Source organism: Dendrobates tinctorius, unplaced genomic scaffold, assembly GCF_039654945.1.
Source record: "Dendrobates tinctorius isolate UK_male_01 unplaced genomic scaffold, ASM3965494v1 ptg000293l, whole genome shotgun sequence".
Lineage (NCBI taxonomy): Eukaryota > Metazoa > Chordata > Amphibia > Anura > Dendrobatidae > Dendrobates > Dendrobates tinctorius.
The window spans coordinates 1,469,523-1,491,855 of record NW_027361960.1 but is presented as its reverse complement, the minus strand read 5'-3'; positions in this window follow the sequence as shown (position 1 = coordinate 1,491,855).

Below are 22,333 nucleotides of genomic sequence, written 5' to 3'. Positions count from 1 at the left end.
AGAAATGTGATTCTTCATTCAAAACGCTGGTTTTTGCTATTGGGCTCTATTGAATAATGAATGTTTTGAATTTTCTCCAAAAGTGAAGTAGTTGCAAACTCATGCTTTTAGAGACTTGTTTGGGCTCATGAGAGGAGTAGAAAAACATCAAAAATTTCAGTCCTGCATGATTCTACCAAGAAATGTGTGTTCATTGAAACCGCTGGTTTTTGATATTTTGGGCCCTATTGAATAATGAATGTTTTGAATTTTCTCCAAAAGTAAAGTAGTTGCAAACTCATCCTTTTAGAAACTTGTTTGGGCTGTTGAGAGGAGTAAAAAACCATCAAAAATTTCAATCCTGCATGATTTTACCAAGAAATGTGATTCTTCATTCAAAACCTGATTTTTGCTAATGGGCTCTATTGAATAGTGAATGTTTTGAATTTTCTCCAAAAGTGAAGTAGTTGCAAACTCATGCTTTTAGAGACTTGTTTGGGCTCATGAGAGGAGTAGAAAAACATCAAAAATTTCAGTCCTGCATGATTCTACCAAGAAATGTGTGTTCATTCAAACCTCTGGTTTTTGATAGTTTGAGCCCTATTGAATAATAAATGTTTTGAATTTTCTCCAAAAGTAAAGTAGTTGCAAACTCATCCTTTTAGAAACTTGTTTGGGCTGTTGAGAGGAGTAAAAAACCATCAAAAATTTCAATCCTGCATGATTCTACCAAGAAATGTGATTCTTCATTCAAAACGCTGGTTTTTGCTATTGGGCTCTATTGAATAATGAATGTTTTGAATTTTCTCCAAAAGTAAAGTAGTTGCAAACTCATGCTTTTAGAGACTTGTTTGGGCTCATGAGAGGAGTAGAAAAACATCAAAAATTTCAGTCGTGCATGATTCTACCAAGAAATGTGTGTTCATTGAAACCGCTGGTTTTTGTTAGTTTGGGCCCTATTGAATGATGAATGTTTTGAATTTTCTCCAAAAGTAAAGTAGTTGCAAACTCATCCTTTTAGAAACTTGTTTGGGCTGTTGAGAGGAGTAAAAAACCATCAAAAATTTCAATCCTGCATGATTTTACCAAGAAATGTGATTCTTCATTCAAAACCTGATTTTTGCTATTGGGCTCTATTGAATAGTGAATGTTTTGAATTTTCTCCAAAAGTAAAGTAGTTGCAAACTCATGCTTTTAGAGACTTGTTTGGGCTCATGAGAGGAGTAGAAAAACATCAAAAATTTCAGTCCTGCATGATTCTACCAAGAAATGTGTGTTCATTGAAACCACTGGTTTTTGATAGTTTGGGCCCTATTGAATAATGAATGTTTTGAATTTTCTCCAAAAGTAAAGTAGTTGCAAAATCATCCTTTTAGAAACTTGTTTGGGCTGTTGAGAGGAGTAAAAAACCATCAAAAATTTCAATCCTGCATGATTCTACCAAGAAATGTGATTCTTCATTCAAAACGCTGGTTTTTGATATTGGGCTCTATTGAATAATGAATGTTTTGAATTTTCTCCAAAAGTAAAGTAGTTGCAAACTCATGCTTTTAGAGACTTGTTTGGGCTCATGAGAGGAGTAGAAAAACATCAAAAATTTCAGTCCTGCATGATTCTACCAAGAAATGTGTGTTCATTGAAACCACTGGTTTTTGATAGTTTGGGCCCTATTGAATAATGAATGTTTTGAATTTTCTCCAAAAGTAAAGTAGTTGCAAACTCATCCTTTTAGAAACTTGTTTGGGCTGTTGAGAGGAGTAAAAAACCATCAAAAATTTCAATCCTGCATGATTCTACCAAGAAATGTGATTCTTCATTCAAAACGCTGGTTTTTGCTATTGGGCTCTATTGAATAATGAATGTTTTGAATTTTCTCCAAAAGTAAAGTAGTTGCAAACTCATGCTTTTAGAGACTTGTTTGGGCTCATGAGAGGAGTAGAAAAACATCAAAAATTTCAGTCGTGCATGATTCTACCAAGAAATGTGTGTTCATTGAAACCGCTGGTTTTTGTTAGTTTGGGCCCTATTGAATGATGAATGTTTTGAATTTTCTCCAAAAGTAAAGTAGTTGCAAACTCATCCTTTTAGAAACTTGTTTGGGCTGTTGAGAGGAGTAAAAAACCATCAAAAATTTCAATCCTGCATGATTTTACCAAGAAATGTGATTCTTCATTCAAAACCTGATTTTTGCTATTGGGCTCTATTGAATAGTGAATGTTTTGAATTTTCTCCAAAAGTAAAGTAGTTGCAAACTCATGCTTTTAGAGACTTGTTTGGGCTCATGAGAGGAGTAGAAAAACATCAAAAATTTCAGTCCTGCATGATTCTACCAAGAAATGTGTGTTCATTGAAACCACTGGTTTTTGATAGTTTGGGCCCTATTGAATAATGAATGTTTTGAATTTTCTCCAAAAGTAAAGTAGTTGCAAACTCATCCTTTTAGAAACTTGTTTGGGCTGTTGAGAGGAGTAAAAAACCATCAAAAATTTCAATCCTGCATGATTTTACCAAGAAATGTGATTCTTCATTCAAAACCTGATTTTTGCTATTGGGCTCTATTGAATAGTGAATGTTTTGAATTTTCTCCAAAAGTAAAGTAGTTGCAAACTCATGCTTTTAGAGACTTGTTTGGGCTCATGAGAGGAGTAGAAAAACATCAAAAATTTCAGTCCTGCATGATTCTACCAAGAAATGTGTGTTCATTCAAACCGCTGGTTTTTGATAGTTTGGGCCCTATTGAATAATGAATGTTTTGAATTTTCTCCAAAATTAAAGTAGTTGCAAACTCATCCTTTTAGAAACTTGTTTGGGCTGTTGAGAGGAGTAAAAAACCATCAAAAATTTCAATCCTGCATGATTCTACCAAGAAATGTGATTCTTCATTCAAAACGCTGGTTTTTGCTATTGGGCTCTATTGAATAATGAATGTTTTGAATTTTCTCCAAAAGTGAAGTAGTTGCAAACTCATGCTTTTAGAGACTTGTTTGGGCTCATGAGAGGAGTAGAAAAACATCAAAAATTTCAGTCCTGCATGATTCTACCAAGAAATGTGTGTTCATTGAAACCGCTGGTTTTTGATATTTTGGGCCCTATTGAATAATGAATGTTTTGAATTTTCTCCAAAAGTAAAGTAGTTGCAAACTCATCCTTTTAGAAACTTGTTTGGGCTGTTGAGAGGAGTAAAAAACCATCAAAAATTTCAATCCTGCATGATTTTACCAAGAAATGTGATTCTTCATTCAAAACCTGATTTTTGCTAATGGGCTCTATTGAATAGTGAATGTTTTGAATTTTCTCCAAAAGTGAAGTAGTTGCAAACTCATGCTTTTAGAGACTTGTTTGGGCTCATGAGAGGAGTAGAAAAACATCAAAAATTTCAGTCCTGCATGATTCTACCAAGAAATGTGTGTTCATTCAAACCTCTGGTTTTTGATAGTTTGAGCCCTATTGAATAATAAATGTTTTGAATTTTCTCCAAAAGTAAAGTAGTTGCAAACTCATCCTTTTAGAAACTTGTTTGGGCTGTTGAGAGGAGTAAAAAACCATCAAAAATTTCAATCCTGCATGATTCTACCAAGAAATGTGATTCTTCATTCAAAACGCTGGTTTTTGCTATTGGGCTCTATTGAATAATGAATGTTTTGAATTTTCTCCAAAAGTAAAGTAGTTGCAAACTCATGCTTTTAGAGACTTGTTTGGGCTCATGAGAGGAGTAGAAAAACATCAAAAATTTCAGTCGTGCATGATTCTACCAAGAAATGTGTGTTCATTGAAACCGCTGGTTTTTGTTAGTTTGGGCCCTATTGAATGATGAATGTTTTGAATTTTCTCCAAAAGTAAAGTAGTTGCAAACTCATCCTTTTAGAAACTTGTTTGGGCTGTTGAGAGGAGTAAAAAACCATCAAAAATTTCAATCCTGCATGATTTTACCAAGAAATGTGATTCTTCATTCAAAACCTGATTTTTGCTATTGGGCTCTATTGAATAGTGAATGTTTTGAATTTTCTCCAAAAGTAAAGTAGTTGCAAACTCATGCTTTTAGAGACTTGTTTGGGCTCATGAGAGGAGTAGAAAAACATCAAAAATTTCAGTCCTGCATGATTCTACCAAGAAATGTGTGTTCATTGAAACCACTGGTTTTTGATAGTTTGGGCCCTATTGAATAATGAATGTTTTGAATTTTCTCCAAAAGTAAAGTAGTTGCAAACTCATCCTTTTAGAAACTTGTTTGGGCTGTTGAGAGGAGTAAAAAACCATCAAAAATTTCAATCCTGCATGATTTTACCAAGAAATGTGATTCTTCATTCAAAACCTGATTTTTGCTATTGGGCTCTATTGAATAGTGAATGTTTTGAATTTTCTCCAAAAGTAAAGTAGTTGCAAACTCATGCTTTTAGAGACTTGTTTGGGCTCATGAGAGGAGTAGAAAAACATCAAAAATTTCAGTCCTGCATGATTCTACCAAGAAATGTGTGTTCATTGAAACCGCTGGTTTTTGATAGTTTGGGCCCTATTGAATAATGAATGTTTTGAATTTTCTCCAAAAGTAAAGTAGTTGCAAACTCATCCTTTTAGAAACTTGTTTGGGCTGTTGAGAGGAGTAAAAAACCATCAAAAATTTCAATCCTGCATGATTCTACCAAGAAATGTGATTCTTCATTCAAAACGCTGGTTTTTGCTATTGGGCTCTATTGAATAATGAATGTTTTGAATTTTCTCCAAAAGTAAAGTAGTTGCAAACCCATGCTTTTAGAGACTTGTTTGGGCTCATGAGAGGAGTAGAAAAACATCAAAAATTTCAGTCCTGCATGATTCTACCAAGAAATGTGTGTTCATTGAAACCGCTGGTTTTTGATATTTTGGGCCCTATTGAATAATGAATGTTTTGAATTTTCTCCAAAAGTAAAGTAGTTGCAAACTCATCCTTTTAGAAACTTGTTTGGGCTGTTGAGAGGAGTAAAAAACCATCAAAAATTTCAATCCTGCATGATTTTACCAAGAAATGTGATTCTTCATTCAAAACCTGATTTTTGCTATTGGGCTCTATTGAATAGTGAATGTTTTGAATTTTCTCCAAAAGTAAAGTAGTTGCAAACTCATGCTTTTAGAGACTTGTTTGGGCTCATGAGAGGAGTAGAAAAACATCAAAAATTTCAGTCCTGCATGATTCTACCAAGAAATGTGTGTTCATTGAAACCACTGGTTTTTGATAGTTTGGGCCCTATTGAATAATGAATGTTTTGAATTTTCTCCAAAAGTAAAGTAGTTGCAAACTCATCCTTTTAGAAACTTGTTTTGGCTGTTGAGAGGAGTAAAAAACCATCAAAAATTTCAATCCTGCATGATTTTACCAAGAAATGTGATTCTTCATTCAAAACCTGATTTTTGCTATTGGGCTCTATTGAATAGTGAATGTTTTGAATTTTCTCCAAAAGTAAAGTAGTTGCAAACTCATGCTTTTAGAGACTTGTTTGGGCTCATGAGAGGAGTAGAAAAACATCAAAAATTTCAGTCCTGCATGATTCTACCAAGAAATGTGTGTTCATTCAAACCGCTGTTTTTTGATAGTTTGGGCCCTATTGAATAATGAATGTTTTGAATTTTCTCCAAAAGTAAAGTAGTTGCAAACTCATCCTTTTAGAAACTTGTTTGGGCTGTTTAGAGGAGTAAAAAACCATCAAAAATTTCAATCCTGCATGATTCTACCAAGAAATGTGATTCTTCATTCAAAACGCTGGTTTTTGCTATTGGGCTCTATTGAATAATGAATGTTTTGAATTTTCTCCAAAAGTAAAGTAGTTGCAAACTCATGCTTTTAGAGACTTGTTTGGGCTCATGAGAGGAGTAGAAAAACATCAAAAATTTCAGTCCTGCATGATTCTACCAAGAAATGTGTGTTCATTGAAACCGCTGGTTTTTGATAGTTTGGGCCCTATTGAATAATGAATGTTTTGAATTTTCTCCAAAAGTAAAGTAGTTGCAAACTCATCCTTTTAGAAACTTGTTTGGGCTGTTGAGAGGAGTAAAAAACCATCAAAAATTTCATTCCTGCATGATTTTACCAAGAAATGTGATTCTTCATTCAAAACCTGATTTTTGCTATTGGGCTCTATTGAATAGTGAATGTTTTGAATTTTCTTTAACAATAATTTTTGTTAGAATTTTCAGAATAGTAGTAAAAAAAATATGAATACGTCACAATATGATGACATTTCAATAGTATATCAACATTGAGAATAAATGTAGTAAACATTAAACAAATAGTACCAGAAAGAGACAATAAAAAGAAAGGTAAATTTAGGCACTTGACTATGTGAAATATTGGCACATCATAAACCATAAGAAATAAAATATGAGTTCAGGATATGAAATCTTTTTCTATTTTAGACTTTAGTTCCATCCATTTATACCATCTGTCATCAAATATTTTAATTAAGCCTTTATTAATATAGTGAATTTTCTCGTAGACACAATGTTTGTCTACCAGTAAGATAAGGGTGACAATGTCTGGAGGTTGCTTCCTGTTCCAACCCTTCGCTACAAGGAAGGCTGCAGACATAAGGATATGAGCCGCCAGAAATTTATTTCTTTTAAATCTATGTATGTCTATTAGTAACAAGGCTAGAGCAGGTTGTGGTTGAATACACCAATTGAATATGAGTGAAAGCAAATCGAACACCCTGGACCAGTACAACTTCAGCACAGGGCATCCCCAAAAAACATGTAATAAATCTGCCTGAGATCCACAGTTACGCCAACACATTCCAGATCCCCCCCCTCCAAAATGTTTCAATCTATTTGGGGTAAGGTAATATCTATGAATTAATTTGTAATGTGTTTCTAATATATTCATGCATCTTGTGGATTTGATTGCAATTTTAAGAGAGGAGATCCACTGGGGACCATATATCTGTCTCTGTAATGTAGTTTCCCATTTTTCAAAGCATCCTTCATTGGTGAAGGTGTCTTTGTTGGTCAGGCTATTATATAAGGGTCTAAGATAACTCTTATGTCTAGATGACATATTAAATAGAAAATTGTTAATAGTAAGGTCAATTGGAACCACTCTAAAAAGGTATTTCTTATATTTGTTGTATTCTTCCTTGAGTAGGAGATATGTCATATACTCCGAATTGGGAACCCCAAATCTGTTCTTTAATAACTCAAAGGGTATGACTCTGTTATTGTCTATCAAGTCATCTACAAAGGTGATCGGAAATTTGGTCCAGTTGTCAAATATAGGTCTTAGAGAAGTCCTAACAGGAGACAGATAAGGGAGTCTCAACCTCTCGAGTGAAAAAGAGGAAGAGCTAGTCTTTCTTTTGCATACATACGACCAGCACAACATAGAGGCCTTAAGTATGGGATTATCTATTTTCATAATTTCCCTTCTATGTAGAAGGAAGTAGGTTATAAATAAAACTGGTTCCCTATTGGGCATCATATCTCTTTCAATATTTGGCCACCCCAGGTCTGTCTGTTCCACAAACCAGCCTTTTGTCAGTTCAGTCATAGTGGCATAATAATATGCCTCAAGATCTGGTATGGCCACCCCCCCTTTCTCCTTGGATTTAAGTAGAGTGCGTTTTTTCACTCTCGGTTTCCCATTGCTCCAAATAAATTTATTCATCTGGTGTGTTAGTTTTTGTATATACTGTGCAGATATAGGCAGAGGGACGTTCCTGTATAAAAATAGGACTTTGGGTAGGCAGAACATCTTGTATAGCACTATTCTGCCCATCCATGTGGCTGGGGTCTTCGACAGTTCCTTCAACTTAATGTCGAGAGACTGTAGAAGATGATCCATGTTTACCTCACTCATATGCATGGGGTTACCTGTGAGCCAAATTCCTAAGTACGGTATCCTGGTACAGTCCCAATTAAAGGGATACTTGTCTCTTAGATGTTGTTTCGTAGAGGCTGAAAGGAAAAGTGATAGAACATTAGTCTTTTTTACATTTAATTTATAGTATGAAACTGAGCCAAATAAATTTATGATATCCCATATCTTTTCCAGGGAATCAATTGGATTTGTGAGTGTGAGTATAATGTCATCTGCATAGAGGTTAATCTTATGCTCTGAATCTTTCAATTGTACACCGTGTACTTCACCAGAATCCCTTATCATTTGAGCCAGGGGTTCCAGGCTCAGGATAAAAATTATTGGGGATAGAGGACATCCCTGTCTTGTCCCATTAGTTATAAAAAATGTATCTGACATCGTGTTGTTGACCAGCACAGAGGCAGATGGCCGAGAGTATAAAGCTCGAATACTTTTCATCATCTCCCCACCAAAACCCATTTTCTCCAAAACTGTAAAGGCATAGGCCCAATTGATCCGGTCAAAGGCCTTTTCAGCGTCAAGAGCCACAAACAAACTGGAAGTCCTATTTTTGTAGCATGAATATAAGTGATGCAGGACACTTCTAGAACTGTCTGAAGTTTGTCTAGATTTTACAAAACCGACTTGATCGGGATGTATAAGGAATGGAACAACGTCCTGTAATCTTTCTGCTAATATTTTTGCGTAGATCTTGATATCCACATTTAGGAGAGAAATAGGCCTATAATTTTCGATTTTGGTCGAATCATTATCTGGTTTGGGAATCACCACTATTGTGGCTCTCAGCATATCTGTGCTGCACTTTCCTTCTGATTTAATAAAATTCAGGGCATTAGTTAAGTGTGGGATGAGTTCCTTTGTAAATTCTTTATAATACTCTATAGGAAAGCCATCTGGACCTGGAGCTTTGTCATTTTTAAGATTATTCATCGCAAAAGAGACCTCACCCTCAGTAAAGGGTGCGTCAAGTGACTCCTTCTGCTTTAGAGACAAAGATCCCAGCTTTACTTTTTCCAAAAAATTATTTATCATCTCTGGTGAAGGAGAGGGATGAGCTCCATTGTTTCCTATGTTATATAATTTAGAATAGTAGCTCTCAAAGGCTAGGGCTATCTCTTTGGGTTTTTCTATAGTCTTTGAGCTTTGGGTTATTTTTTTGATTGGATGTTTTTTATTTATGGGTTTAAACCTATTCGCCATATTTTTGGAGAACTTATTATTATTAACATAAAACCCTGCCCTATTAAATAAAGTCTTTTTCTCATATAAGTTGATGAGGAGATTCCTAAGTTCCAATCTGAGGGAGTACAATTCATTATATTTGGCAAAATTTTTGTCTGCTTTAGCTTGGGATTCTAATTTTTGGATCTGTTCTAACAACATCCTCTGTTGGCTCTCTCTTGCCCTTTTTTGTCTCGAAGCAACTTGGATCAGATGACCCCTAATGACACATTTGTGTGCTAGCCACAATGTTTCAGGTGTAATTTCTTGGGAACAGTTCTCTTTGAAGTAGTTCATTAAGACATTCTTTGCTAATGATATGTTTTCTGGGGAGTCAACAGTGAATTTACTGTATCTCCAATTGTATTGTTTTGGGATCATGGAGGAAGTATGTAAGGTCAGTAGGATTGGGGCATGGTCTGACCATGTAATAGGACCAGTCTGGAAGTCTATGTATGAGTCTAGTAGCGAGAAGCTAGTGAACACATGATCAATCCTAGTGTAAGACTTGTTATGTGGACAAAATCTTGTGTATTCTTTTGAGGTAGAATTCAATATCTTACAGCTGTCATGCAAATTGGAATCTCCCAACCATCTTCCCAGATTCACGCTTCTATAATATGGGGCATCAGATGAGCAATCAGTATTTGGGTCAACTATACAATTAAAATCTCCTCCCCAGATTATGTGACCTCTACTAAAATTGGACAATTTCTTCTTGACCTTATTTAGAAAATTAATTTGCCGGACATTAGGGGTATATACGTTTACCACTGTATATTCCACACCCTCCAAAGTAAAATTAATAGCAAGTTGTCTACCATTGCTGTCCCTATATATGTCTGAGACCACTATTGGCAAATCTTTGTGGAAGGCGATGGCCACCCCAGCTTTTTTCTTTCCCTCAGTATTAGAAAAGAAAATCTGAGGGAAGTCTTTATTTTTGAGTCTTGTGTTATCAATTTCTAGAAGGTGTGTTTCTTGTATCATTGCTATGTTGGCCTTCAATTTTTTAATCTCCTTCCACAAAGCAAATCTCTTGAATGGGCTATTGAGCCCATTTACATTAAATGACAGTACCCTCAATTCCATGATGTGTCAGGAAGGAAAAAAAGCATTAGATGATTCATTAAAACAGAACATTTCACCCGAAAATATATCCAAAAGACAGTGGGTTTCCTTAGTGATTTTTTGTTAGTGCCTGGTGTGCCTGTAAACAAAAACATGCTACAACCTAGAACAGAACAAAACTTATAAACTAGATAAATTTAGATTTCTCAAAAGAAATGGTACCAAGAGAATGTCTCTCAGTTATCACGTGTGGAGTGAAAAAGAGAAAGTTCAGGCCTAAAGCCAGGGTCAGTACCCACCAAGTCTATTTTCTTTTCTTTTGCATATTCCAGGACTGGGAAAGGCGTCTTTGCTGCTGCAAGGGGATATTCCTTTCTTGATTGTAGAATGATGATGATGGTGGAGTCTCCAGTGGAGGGATACCTAAATCTTGGAAAAAACTATTACAGTTATCAATATTAGACAAGGCAAAAGTGGTATTCTCTTTCATGACTAGAATTTTTGTAGGGAAACCCCATCTGTATAAAATCTTGTGTTTCCTCAGATGTGCAGTGATTGGAAAGAAGTCTCTCCTTTTCTGTAGGGTAGCTTTTGAGAAGTCTGCAAAAATCTTGATATCCTCGTATGGCCTTGGTAATATAGGTGATTGCTTACTTCTCCTCAGAATGTCCTCCTTTGTCAGGAAATAATGAAAATATGCAATGACATCTCTTGGGGCTCTGTCTGGGGCATATTTGGACTTGGGGAGTCTGTGTATGCGTTCCATCAATAGGTCCCCTTTAGAGGCCCCTGGAAGTATTGTATGGAGCATCTTTTGCACATATGCATTAAGGTCTCTGTCTTTGACATTTTCAGGTATTCCCCTGAATTTAAGGTTGTTCCTTCTACTTCTGTCTTCTTGCTCTATCAACCTTGATTTTAAGAAGACAACCTCTTTTTCTAGGGCATAGTGTTCATCTATCAAATTATTATGGGATTTAACCAATTCTTCCATTTTAGATTCAAGATGGTCCACTCTCTGGCCCAGACCGTCTATGTTATTTTGGAGATTTGTATTATAGCCCTCCAGTTGTTTCTGAAATGTCTTTGCTAGAAGGCATAGCATGTTTTTAATAAATATTTCTGAGGCTGTATTACTGGTAGCCTCCACCTCTGTTAAAACGTGTAAGATGTTCTCCGGTATGGGATTATCAGAAGGACAGGAGTCCTCAATTTGTAATTCCTGTTGCATCTCAGCTGAGCTGCTGCTAAATCTGCGGCTAGTCACTGAGGAAGGAGACATTTCCCTCTGTAATGGTGTTAGAGGAGTATCTGACACATTGGAGATGTCAGGACAGGATGAGGAACCCCTTAATACATTTGTCTCCTCCATATCAGCGGTCAGCGGTGCTGCTGCACCATAATTCACAAGCTGCGCTGTATTTTTGCTTAAGTTACGCAAATCGCGTATCTGTTGCGTAGTCTCGCTTGTCCCCTGGTCACTCTCGCGAGATCTCGCTCCTTTCACCTCAGCGCTACTTTTAATGTGTAAATTAGCGCTTTTATTAGCCTGCAGAGCGGCGGTTTTAGCTGGGGCAGGGGTAGACTTACCCCCTGACTTGAATGCTGCATGCTTCAGCCGCTGTGGCGTCCTTTGCCGCTGTGTACCGCTCAGGCTGGGGCTGCAGGCTGTGGCTGCTGCTGTGAGGCGGGCGCCATCTTGGCTCCTCAGCATGAGGGGAGAGCGCTCTGTTTTCTTTCCTTTTTCTGCTTTGTTACTAAGCAGATCCATAGTGTGGGGGCACCGCTGGTGTCTATGGAGGTTCCCACAAGTTTTCAGCCAGTCCTGGCTTGTAAATCGCTTGTTAATAGCGCTTGGTAGGCTGCCCTGTGGAGGAGCTCAGAGCTCAGGCTTCCATTCAGCTCAGACGCTGGCCACGCCCCAATGTTTTGAATTTTCTCCAAAAGTAAAGTAGTTGCAAACTCATGCTTTTAGAGACTTATTTGGGCTCATGAGAGGAGTAGAAAAACATCAAAAATTTCAGTCCTGCATGATTCTACCAAGAAATGTGATTCTTCATTCAAAACCTGATTTTTGCTATTGGGCTCTATTGAATAATGAATGTTTTGAATTTTCTCCAAAAGTAAAGTAGTTGCAAACTCATCCTTTTAGAAACTTGTTTGGGCTGTTGAGAGGAGTAAAAAAACCATCAAAAATTTCAATCCTGCATGATTCTACCAAGAAATGTGATTCTTCATTCAAAACGCTGGTTTTTGCTATTGGGCTCTATTGAATAATGAATGTTTTGAATTTTCTCCAAAAGTAAAGTAGTTGCAAACTCATGCTTTTAGAGACTTGTTTGGGCTCATGAGAGGAGTAGAAAAACATCAAAAATTTCAGTCCTGCATGATTCTACCAAGAAATGTGTGTTCATTGAAACCGCTGGTTTTTGATAGTTTGGGCCCTATTGAATAATGAATGTTTTGAATTTTCTCCAAAAGTAAAGTAGTTGCAAACTCATCCTTTTAGAAACTTGTTTGGACTGTTGAGAGGAGTAAAAAACCATCAAAAATTTCAATCCTGCATGATTTTACCAAGAAATGTGATTCTTCATTCAAAACCTGATTTTTGCTATTGGGCTCTATTGAATAGTGAATGTTTTGAATTTTCTCCAAAAGTAAAGTAGTTGCAAACTCATGCTTTTAGAGACTTGTTTGGGCTCATGAGAGGAGTAGAAAAACATCAAAAATTTCAGTCCTGCATGATTCTACCAAGAAATGTGTGTTCATTCAAACCGCTGGTTTTTGATAGTTTGGGCCCTATTGAATAATGAATGTTTTGAATTTTCTCCAAAAGTAAAGTAGTTGCAAACTCATCCTTTTAGAAACTTGTTTGGGCTGTTGAGAGGAGTAAAAAACCTTCAAAAATTTCAATCCTGCATGATTTTACCAAGAAATGTGATTCTTCATTCAAAACCTGATTTTTGCTATTGGGCTCTATTGAATAGTGAATGTTTTGAATTTTCTCCAAAAGTAAAGTAGTTGCAAACTCATGATTTTAGAGACTTGTTTGGGCTCATGAGAGGAGTAGAAAAACATCAAAAATTTCAGTCCTGCATGATTCTACCAAGAAATGTGATTCTTCATTCAAAACCTGATTTTTGCTATTGGGCTCTATTGAATAATGAATGTTTTGAATTTTCTCCAAAAGTAAAGTAGTTGCAAACTCATGCTTTTAGAGACTTGTTTGGGCTCTTGAGAGGAGTAGGAAAACATCAAAAATTTCAGTCCTGCATGATTCTACCAAGAAATGTGTGTTCATTCAAACCGCTGGTTTTTGATAGTTTGGGCCCTATTGAATAATGAATGTTTTGAATTTTCTCCAAAAGTAAAGTAGTTGCAAACTCATCCTTTTAGAAACTTGTTTGGGCTGTTGAGAGGAGTAAAAAACCATCAAAAATTTCAATCCTGCATGATTCTACCAAGAAATGTGATTCTTCATTCAAAACGCTGGTTTTTGCTATTGGGCTCTATTGAATAATGAATGTTTTGAATTTTCTCCAAAAGTAAAGTAGTTGCAAACTCATCCTTTTAGAAACTTGTTTGGGCTGTTGAGAGGAGTAAAAAAACCATCAAAAATTTCAATCCTGCATGATTCTACCAAGAAATGTGATTCTTCATTCAAAACCTGATTTTTGCTATTGGGCTCTATTGAATAGTGAATGTTTTGAATTTTCTCCAAAAGTAAAGTAGTTGCAAACTCATGATTTTAGAGACTTGTTTGGGCTCATGAGAGGAGTAGAAAAACATCAAAAATTTCAGTCCTGCATGATTCTACCAAGAAATGTGATTCTTCATTCAAAACCTGATTTTTGCTATTGGGCTCTATTGAGTAATGAATGTTTTGAATTTTCTCCAAAAGTAAAGTAGTTGCAAACTCATCCTTTTAGAAACTTTTTTGGGCTGTTGAGAGGAGTAAAAAACCATCAAAAATTTCAATCCTGCATGATTCTACCAAGAAATGTGATTCTTCATTCAAAACGCTGGTTTTTGCTATTGGGCTCTATTGAATAATGAATGTTTTGAATTTTCTCCAAAAGTAAAGTAGTTGCAAACTCATGCTTTTAGAGACTTGTTTGGGCTCATGAGAGGAGTAGAAAAACATCAAAAATTTCAGTCCTGCATGATTCTACCAAGAAATGTGTGTTCATTGAAACCGCTGGTTTTTGATAGTTTGGGCCCTATTGAATAATGAATGTTTTGAATTTTCTCCAAAAGTAAAGTAGTTGCAAACTCATCCTTTTAGAAACTTGTTTGGGCTGTTGAGAGGAGTAAAAAACCATCAAAAATTTCAATCCTGCATGATTCTACCAAGAAATGTGATTCTTCATTCAAAACGCTGGTTTTTGCTATTGGGCTCTATTGAATAATGAATGTTTTGAATTTTCTCCAAAAGTAAAGTAGTTGCAAACTCATGCTTTTAGAGACTTGTTTGGGCTCATGAGAGGAGTAGAAAAACATCAAAAATTTCAGTCCTGCATGATTCTACCAAGAAATGTGTGTTCATTGAAACCGCTGGTTTTTGATAGTTTGGGCCCTATTGAATAATGAATGTTTTGAATTTTCTCCAAAAGTAAAGTAGTTGGAAACTCATCCTTTTAGAAACTTGTTTGGGCTGTTGAGAGGAGTAAAAAACCATCAAAAATTTCAATCCTGCATGATTTTACCAAGAAATGTGATTCTTCATTCAAAACCTGATTTTTGCTATTGGGCTCTATTGAATAGTGAATGTTTTGAATTTTCTCCAAAAGTAAAGTAGTTGCAAACTCATGCTTTTAGAGACTTGTTTGGGCTCATGAGAGGAGTAGAAAAACATCAAAAATTTCAGTCCTGCATGATTCTACCAAGAAATGTGTGTTCATTGAAACCACTGGTTTTTGATAGTTTGGGCCCTAATGAATAATGAATGTTTTGAATTTTCTCCAAAACTAAAGTAGTTGCAAACTCATCCTTTTAGAAACTTGTTTGGGCTGTTGAGAGGAGTAAAAAACCATCAAAAATTTCAATCCTACATGATTTTACCAAGAAATGTGATTCTTCATTCAAAACCTGATTTTTGCTATTGGGCTCTATTGAATAGTGAATGTTTTGAATTTTCTCCAAAAGTAAAGTAGTTGCAAACTCATGCTTTTAGAGACTTGTTTGGGCTCATGAGAGGAGTAGAAAAGCATCAAAAATTTCAGTCCTACATGATTCTACCAAGAAATGTGTGTTCATTGAAACCACTGGTTTTTGATAGTTTGGGCCCTATTGAATAATGAATGTTTTGAATTTTCTCCAAAAGTAAAGTAGTTGCAAACTCATCCTTTTAGAAACTTGTTTGGGCTGTTGAGAGGAGTAAAAAACCATCAAAAATTTCAATCCTGCATGATTTTACCAAGAAATGTGATTCTTCATTCAAAACCTGATTTTTGCTAATGGGCTCTATTGAATAGTGAATGTTTTGAATTTTCTCCAAAAGTAAAGTAGTTGCAAACTCATCCTTTTAGAAACTTGTTTGGGCTGTTGAGAGGAGTAAAAAACCATCAAAAATTTCAATCCTGCATGATTCTACCAAGAAATGTGATTCTTCATTCAAAACGCTGGTTTTTGCTATTGGGCTCTATTGAATAATGAATGTTTTGAATTTTCTCCAAAAGTAAAGTAGTTGCAAACTCATGCTTTTAGAGACTTGTTTGGGCTCATGAGAGGAGTAGAAAAACATCAAAAATTTCAGTCCTGCATGATTCTACCAAGAAATGTGTGTTCATTGAAACCGCTGGTTTTTGATAGTTTGGGCCCTATTGAATAATGAATGTTTTGAATTTTCTCCAAAAGTAAAGTAGTTGGAAACTCATCCTTTTAGAAACTTGTTTGGGCTGTTGAGAGGCGTAAAAAACCATCAAAAATTTCAATCCTGCATGATTTTACCAAGAAATGTGATTCTTCATTCAAAACCTGATTTTTGCTATTGGGCTCTATTGAATAGTGAATGTTTTGAATTTTCTCCAAAAGTAAAGTAGTTGCAAACTCATGCTTTTAGAGACTTGTTTGGGCTCATGAGAGGAGTAGAAAAACATCAAAAATTTCAGTCCTGCATGATTCTACCAAGAAATGTGTGTTCATTGAAACCACTGGTTTTTGATAGTTTGGGCCCTAATGAATAATGAATGTTTTGAATTTTCTCCAAAACTAAAGTAGTTGCAAACTCATCCTTTTAGAAATTTGTTTGGGCTGTTGAGAGGAGTAAAAAACATCAAAAATTTCAATCCTGCATGATTTTACCAAGAAATGTGATTCTTCATTCAAAACCTGATTTTTGCTATTGGGCTCTATTGAATAGTGAATGTTTTGAATTTTCTCCAAAAGTAAAGTAGTTGCAAACTCATGCTTTTAGAGACTTGTTTGGGCTCATGAGAGGAGTAGAAAAACATCAAAAATTTCAGTCCTACATGATTCTACCAAGAAATGTGTGTTCATTGAAACCACTGGTTTTTGATAGTTTGGGCCCTATTGAATAATGAATGTTTTGAATTTTCTCCAAAAGTAAAGTAGTTGCAAACTCATCCTTTTAGAAACTTGTTTGGGCTGTTGAGAGGAGTAAAAAACCATCAAAAATTTCAATCCTGCATGATTTTACCAAGAAATGTGATTCTTCATTCAAAACCTGATTTTTGCTAATGGGCTCTATTGAATAGTGAATGTTTTGAATTTTCTCCAAAAGTAAAGTAGTTGCAAACTCATGCTTTTAGAGACTTGTTTGGGCTTATGAGAGGAGTAGAAAAACATCAAAAATTTCAGTCCTGCATGATTCTACCAAGAAATGTGATTCTTCATTCAAAACGCTGGTTTTTGCTATTGGGCTCTATTGAATAATGAATGTTTTGAATTTTCTCCAAAAGTAAAGTAGTTGCAAACTCATGCTTTTAGAGACTTGTTTGGGCTCATCAGAGGAGTAGAAAAACATCACAAATGTCAGTCCTGCATGATTCTACCAAGAAATGTGTGTTCATTGAAACCGCTGGTTTTTGATAGTTTGGGCCCTATTGAATAATGAATGTTTTGAATTTTCTCCAAAAGTAAAGTAGTTGCAAACTCATCCTTTTAGAAACTTGTTTGGGCTGTTGAGAGGAGTAAAAAACCATCAAAAATTTCAATCCTGCATGATTCTACCAAGAAATGTGATTCTTCATTCAAAACGCTGGTTTTTGATATTGGGCTCTATTGAATAATGAATGTTTTGAATTTTCTCCAAAAGTAAAGTAGTTGCAAACTCATGCTTTTAGAGACTTGTTTGGGCTCATGAGAGGAGTAGAAAAACATCAAAAATTTCAGTCCTGCATGATTCTACCAAGAAATGTGTGTTCATTGAAACCGCTGGTTTTTGATAGTTTGGGCCCTATTGAATAATGAATGTTTTGAATTTTCTCCAAAAGTAAAGTAGTTGCAAACTCATCCTTTTAGAAACTTGTTTGGGCTGTTGAGAGGAGTAAAAAACCATCAAAAATTTCAATCCTGCATGATTCTACCAAGAAATGTGATTCTTCATTCAAAACGCTGGTTTTTGCTATTGGGCTCTATTGAATAATGAATGTTTTGAATTTTCTCCAAAAGTAAAGTAGTTGCAAACTCATGCTTTTAGAGACTTGTTTGGGCTCATGAGAGGAGTAGAAAAACATCAAAAATTTCAGTCCTGCATGATTCTACCAAGAAATGTGTGTTCATTGAAACCGCTGGTTTTTGTTAGTTTGGGCCCTATTGAATAATGAATGTTTTGAATTTTCTCCAAAAGTAAAGTAGTTGCAAACTCATCCTTTTAGAAACTTGTTTGGGCTGTTGAGAGGAGTAAAAAACCATCAAAAATTTCAATCCTGCATGATTTTACCAAGAAATGTGATTCTTCAATCAAAACCTGATTTTTGCTATTGGGCTCTATTGAATAGTGAATGTTTTGAATTTTCTCCAAAAGTAAAGTAGTTGCAAACTCATGCTTTTAGAGACTTGTTTGGGCTCATGAGAGGAGTAGAAAAACATCAAAAATTTCAGTCCTGCATGATTCTACCAAGAAATGTGTGTTCATTGAAACCACTGGTTTTTGAAAGTTTGGGCCCTATTGAATAATGAATGTTTTGAATTTTCTCCAAAAGTAAAGTAGTTGCAAACTCATCCTTTTAGAAACTTGTTTGGGCTGTTGAGAGGAGTAAAAAACCATCAAAAATTTCAATCCTGCATGATTTTACCAAGAAATGTGATTCTTCATTCAAAACCTGATTTTTGCTATTGGGCTCTATTGAATAGTGAATGTTTTGAATTTTCTCCAAAAGTAAAGTAGTTGCAAACTCATGCTTTTAGAGACTTGTTTGGGCTCATGAGAGGAGTAGAAAAACATCAAAAATTTCAGTCCTGCATGATTCTACCAAGAAATGTGTGTTCATTGAAACCGCTGGTTTTTTGATAGTTTGGGCCCTATTGAATAATGAATGTTTTGAATTTTCTCCAAAAGTAAAGTAGTTGCAAACTCATCCTTTTAGAAACTTGTTTGGGCTGTTGAGAGGAGTAAAAAACCATCAAAAATTTCAATCCTGCATGATTCTACCAAGAAATGTGATTCTTCATTCAAAACGCTGGTTTTTGCTATTGGGCTCTATTGAATAATGAATGTTTTGAATTTTCTCCAAAAGTAAAGTAGTTGCAAACTCATGCTTTTAGAGACTTGTTTGGGCTCATGAGAGGAGTAGAAAAACATCAAAAATTTCAGTCCTGCATGATTCTACCAAGAAATGTGTGTTCATTGAAACCGCTGGTTTTTGTTAGTTTGGGCCCTATTGAATAATGAATGTTTTGAATTTTCTCCAAAAGTAAAGTAGTTGCAAACTCATCCTTTTAGAAACTTGTTTGGGCTGTTGAGAGGAGTAAAAAACCATCAAAAATTTCAATCCTGCATGATTTTACCAAGAAATGTGATTCTTCATTCAAAACCTGATTTTTGCTATTGGGCTCTATTGAATAGTGAATGTTTTGAATTTTCTCCAAAAGTAAAGTAGTTGCAAACTCATGCTTTTAGAGACTTGTTTGGGCTCATGAGAGGAGTAGAAAAACATCAAAAATTTCAGTCCTGCATGATTCTACCAAGAAATGTGTGTTCATTGAAACCACTGGTTTTTGAAAGTTTGGGCCCTATTGAATAATGAATGTTTTGAATTTTCTCCAAAAGTAAAGTAGTTGCAAACTCATCCTTTTAGAAACTTGTTTGGGCTGTTGAGAGGAGTAAAAAACCATCAAAAATTTCAATCCTGCATGATTTTACCAAGAAATGTGATTCTTCATTCAAAACCTGATTTTTGCTATTGGGCTCTATTGAATAGTGAATGTTTTGAATTTTCTCCAAAAGTAAAGTAGTTGCAAACTCATGCTTTTAGAGACTTGTTTGGGCTCATGAGAGTAGAAAAACATCAAAAATTTCAGTCCTGCATGATTCTACCAAGAAATGTGTGTTCATTCAAACCGCTGGTTTTTGATAGTTTGGGCCCTATTGAATAATGAATGTTTTGAATTTTCTCCAAAAGTAAAGTAGTTGCAAACTCATCCTTTTAGAAACTTGTTTGGGCTGTTGAGAGGAGTTAAAAAACCATCAAAAATTTCAATCCTGCATGATTCTACCAAGAAATGTGATTCTTCATTCAAAACGCTGGTTTTTGCTATTGGGCTCTATTGAATAATGAATGTTTTGAATTTTCTCCAAAAGTAAAGTAGTTGCAAACCCATGCTTTTAGAGACTTGTTTGGGCTCATGAGAGGAGTAGAAAAACATCAAAAATTTCAGTCCTACATGATTCTACCAAGAAATGTGTGTTCATTGAAACCGCTGGTTTTTGATATTTTGGGCCCTATTGAATAATGAATGTTTTGAATTTTCTCCAAAAGTAAAGTAGTTGCAAACTCATCCTTTTAGAAACTTGTTTGGGCTGTTGAGAGGAGTAAAAAACCATCAAAAATTTCAATCCTGCATGATTTTACCAAGAAATGTGATTCTTCATTCAAAACCTGATTTTTGCTATTGGGCTCTATTGAATAGTGAATGTTTTGAATTTTCTCCAAAAGTAAAGTAGTTGCAAACTCATGCTTTTAGAGACTTGTTTGGGCTCATGAGAGGAGTAGAAAAACATCAAAAATTTCAGTCCTGCATGATTCTACCAAGAAATGTGTGTTCATTCAAACCGCTGGTTTTTGATAGTTTGGGCCCTATTGAATAATGAATGTTTGAATTTTCTCCAAAAGTAAAGTAGTTGCAAACTCATCCTTTTAGAAACTTGTTTGGGCTGTTGAGAGGAGTAAAAAACCATCAAAAATTTCAATCCTGCATGATTCTACCAAGAAATGTGATTCTTCATTCAAAACGCTGGTTTTTGCTAATGGGCTCTATTGAATAATGAATGTTTTGAATTTTCTCCAAAAGTAAAGTAGTTGCAAACTCATGCTTTTAGAGACTTGTTTGGGCTCATGAGAGGAGTAGAAAAACATCAAAAATTTCAGTCCTGCATGATTCTACCAAGAAATGTGTGTTCATTGAAACCGCTGGTTTTTGATAGTTTGGGCCCTATTGAATAATGAGTGTTTTGAATTTTCTCCAAAAGTAAAGTAGTTGCAAACTCATCCTTTTAGAAACTTGTTTGGGCTGTTGAGAGGAGTAAAAAACCATCAAAAATTTCAATCCTGCATGATTCTACCAAGAAATGTGATTCTTCATTCAAAACGCTGGTTTTTGCTATTGGGCTCTATTGAATAATGAATGTTTTGAATTTTCTCCAAAAGTAAAGTAGTTGCAAACTCATGCTTTTAGAGACTTGTTTGGGCTCATGAGAGGAGTAGAAAAACATCAAAAATTTCAGTCCTGCATGATTCTACCAAGAAATGTGTGTTCATTGAAACCGCTGGTTTTTGATAGTTTGGGCCCTATTGAATAATGAATGTTTTGAATTTTCTCCAAAAGTAAAGTAGTTGCAAACTCATCCTTTTAGAAACTTGTTTGGGCTGTTGAGAGGAGTAAAAAACCATCAAAAATTTCATTCCTGCATGATTTTACCAAGAAATGTGATTCTTCATTCAAAACCTGGTTTTTGCTATTGGGCTCTATTGAATAGTGAATGTTTTGAATTTTCTCCAAAAGTAAAGTAGTTGCAAACTCATGCTTTTATAGACTTGTTTGGGCTCATGAGAGGAGTAGAAAAACATCAAAAATTTCAGTCCTGCATGATTCTACCAAGAAATGTGATTCTTCATTCAAAACCTGATTTTTGCTATTGGGCTCTATTGAATAATGAATGTTTTGAATTTTCTCCAAAAGTAAAGTAGTTGCAAACTCATCCTTTTAGAAACTTGTTTGGGCTGTTGAGAGGAGTAAAAAACCATCAAAAATTTCAATCCTGCATGATTCTACCAAGAAATGTGATTCTTCATTCAAAACGCTGGTTTTTGCTATTGGGCTCTATTGAATAATGAATGTTTTGAATTTTCTCCAAAAGTAAAGTAGTTGCAAACTCATGCTTTTAGAGACTTGTTTGGGCTCATGAGAGGAGTAGAAAAACATCAAAAATTTCAGTCCTGCATGATTCTACCAAGAAATGTGTGTTCATTGAAACCGCTGGTTTTTGATAGTTTGGGCCCTATTGAATAATGAATGTTTTGAATTTTCTCCAAAAGTAAAGTAGTTGCAAACTCATCCTTTTAGAAACTTGTTTGGGCTGTTGAGAGGAGTAAAAAACCATCAAAAATTTCAATCCTGCATGATTTTACCAAGAAATGTGATTCTTCATTCAAAACCTGATTTTTGCTATTGGGCTCTATTGAATAGTGAATGTTTTGAATTTTCTCCAAAAGTAAAGTAGTTGCAAACTCATGCTTTTAGAGACTTGTTTGGGCTCATGAGAGGAGTAGAAAAACATCAAAAATTTCAGTCCTGCATGATTCTACCAAGAAATGTGTGTTCATTCAAACCTCTGGTTTTTGATAGTTTGGGCCCTATTGAATAATGAATGTTTTGAATTTTCTCCAAAAGTAAAGTAGTTGCAAACTCATCCTTTTAGAAACTTGTTTGGGCTGTTGAGAGGAGTAAAAAACCTTCAAAAATTTCAATCCTGCATGATTTTACCAAGAAATGTGATTCTTCATTCAAAACCTGATTTTTGCTATTGGGCTCTATTGA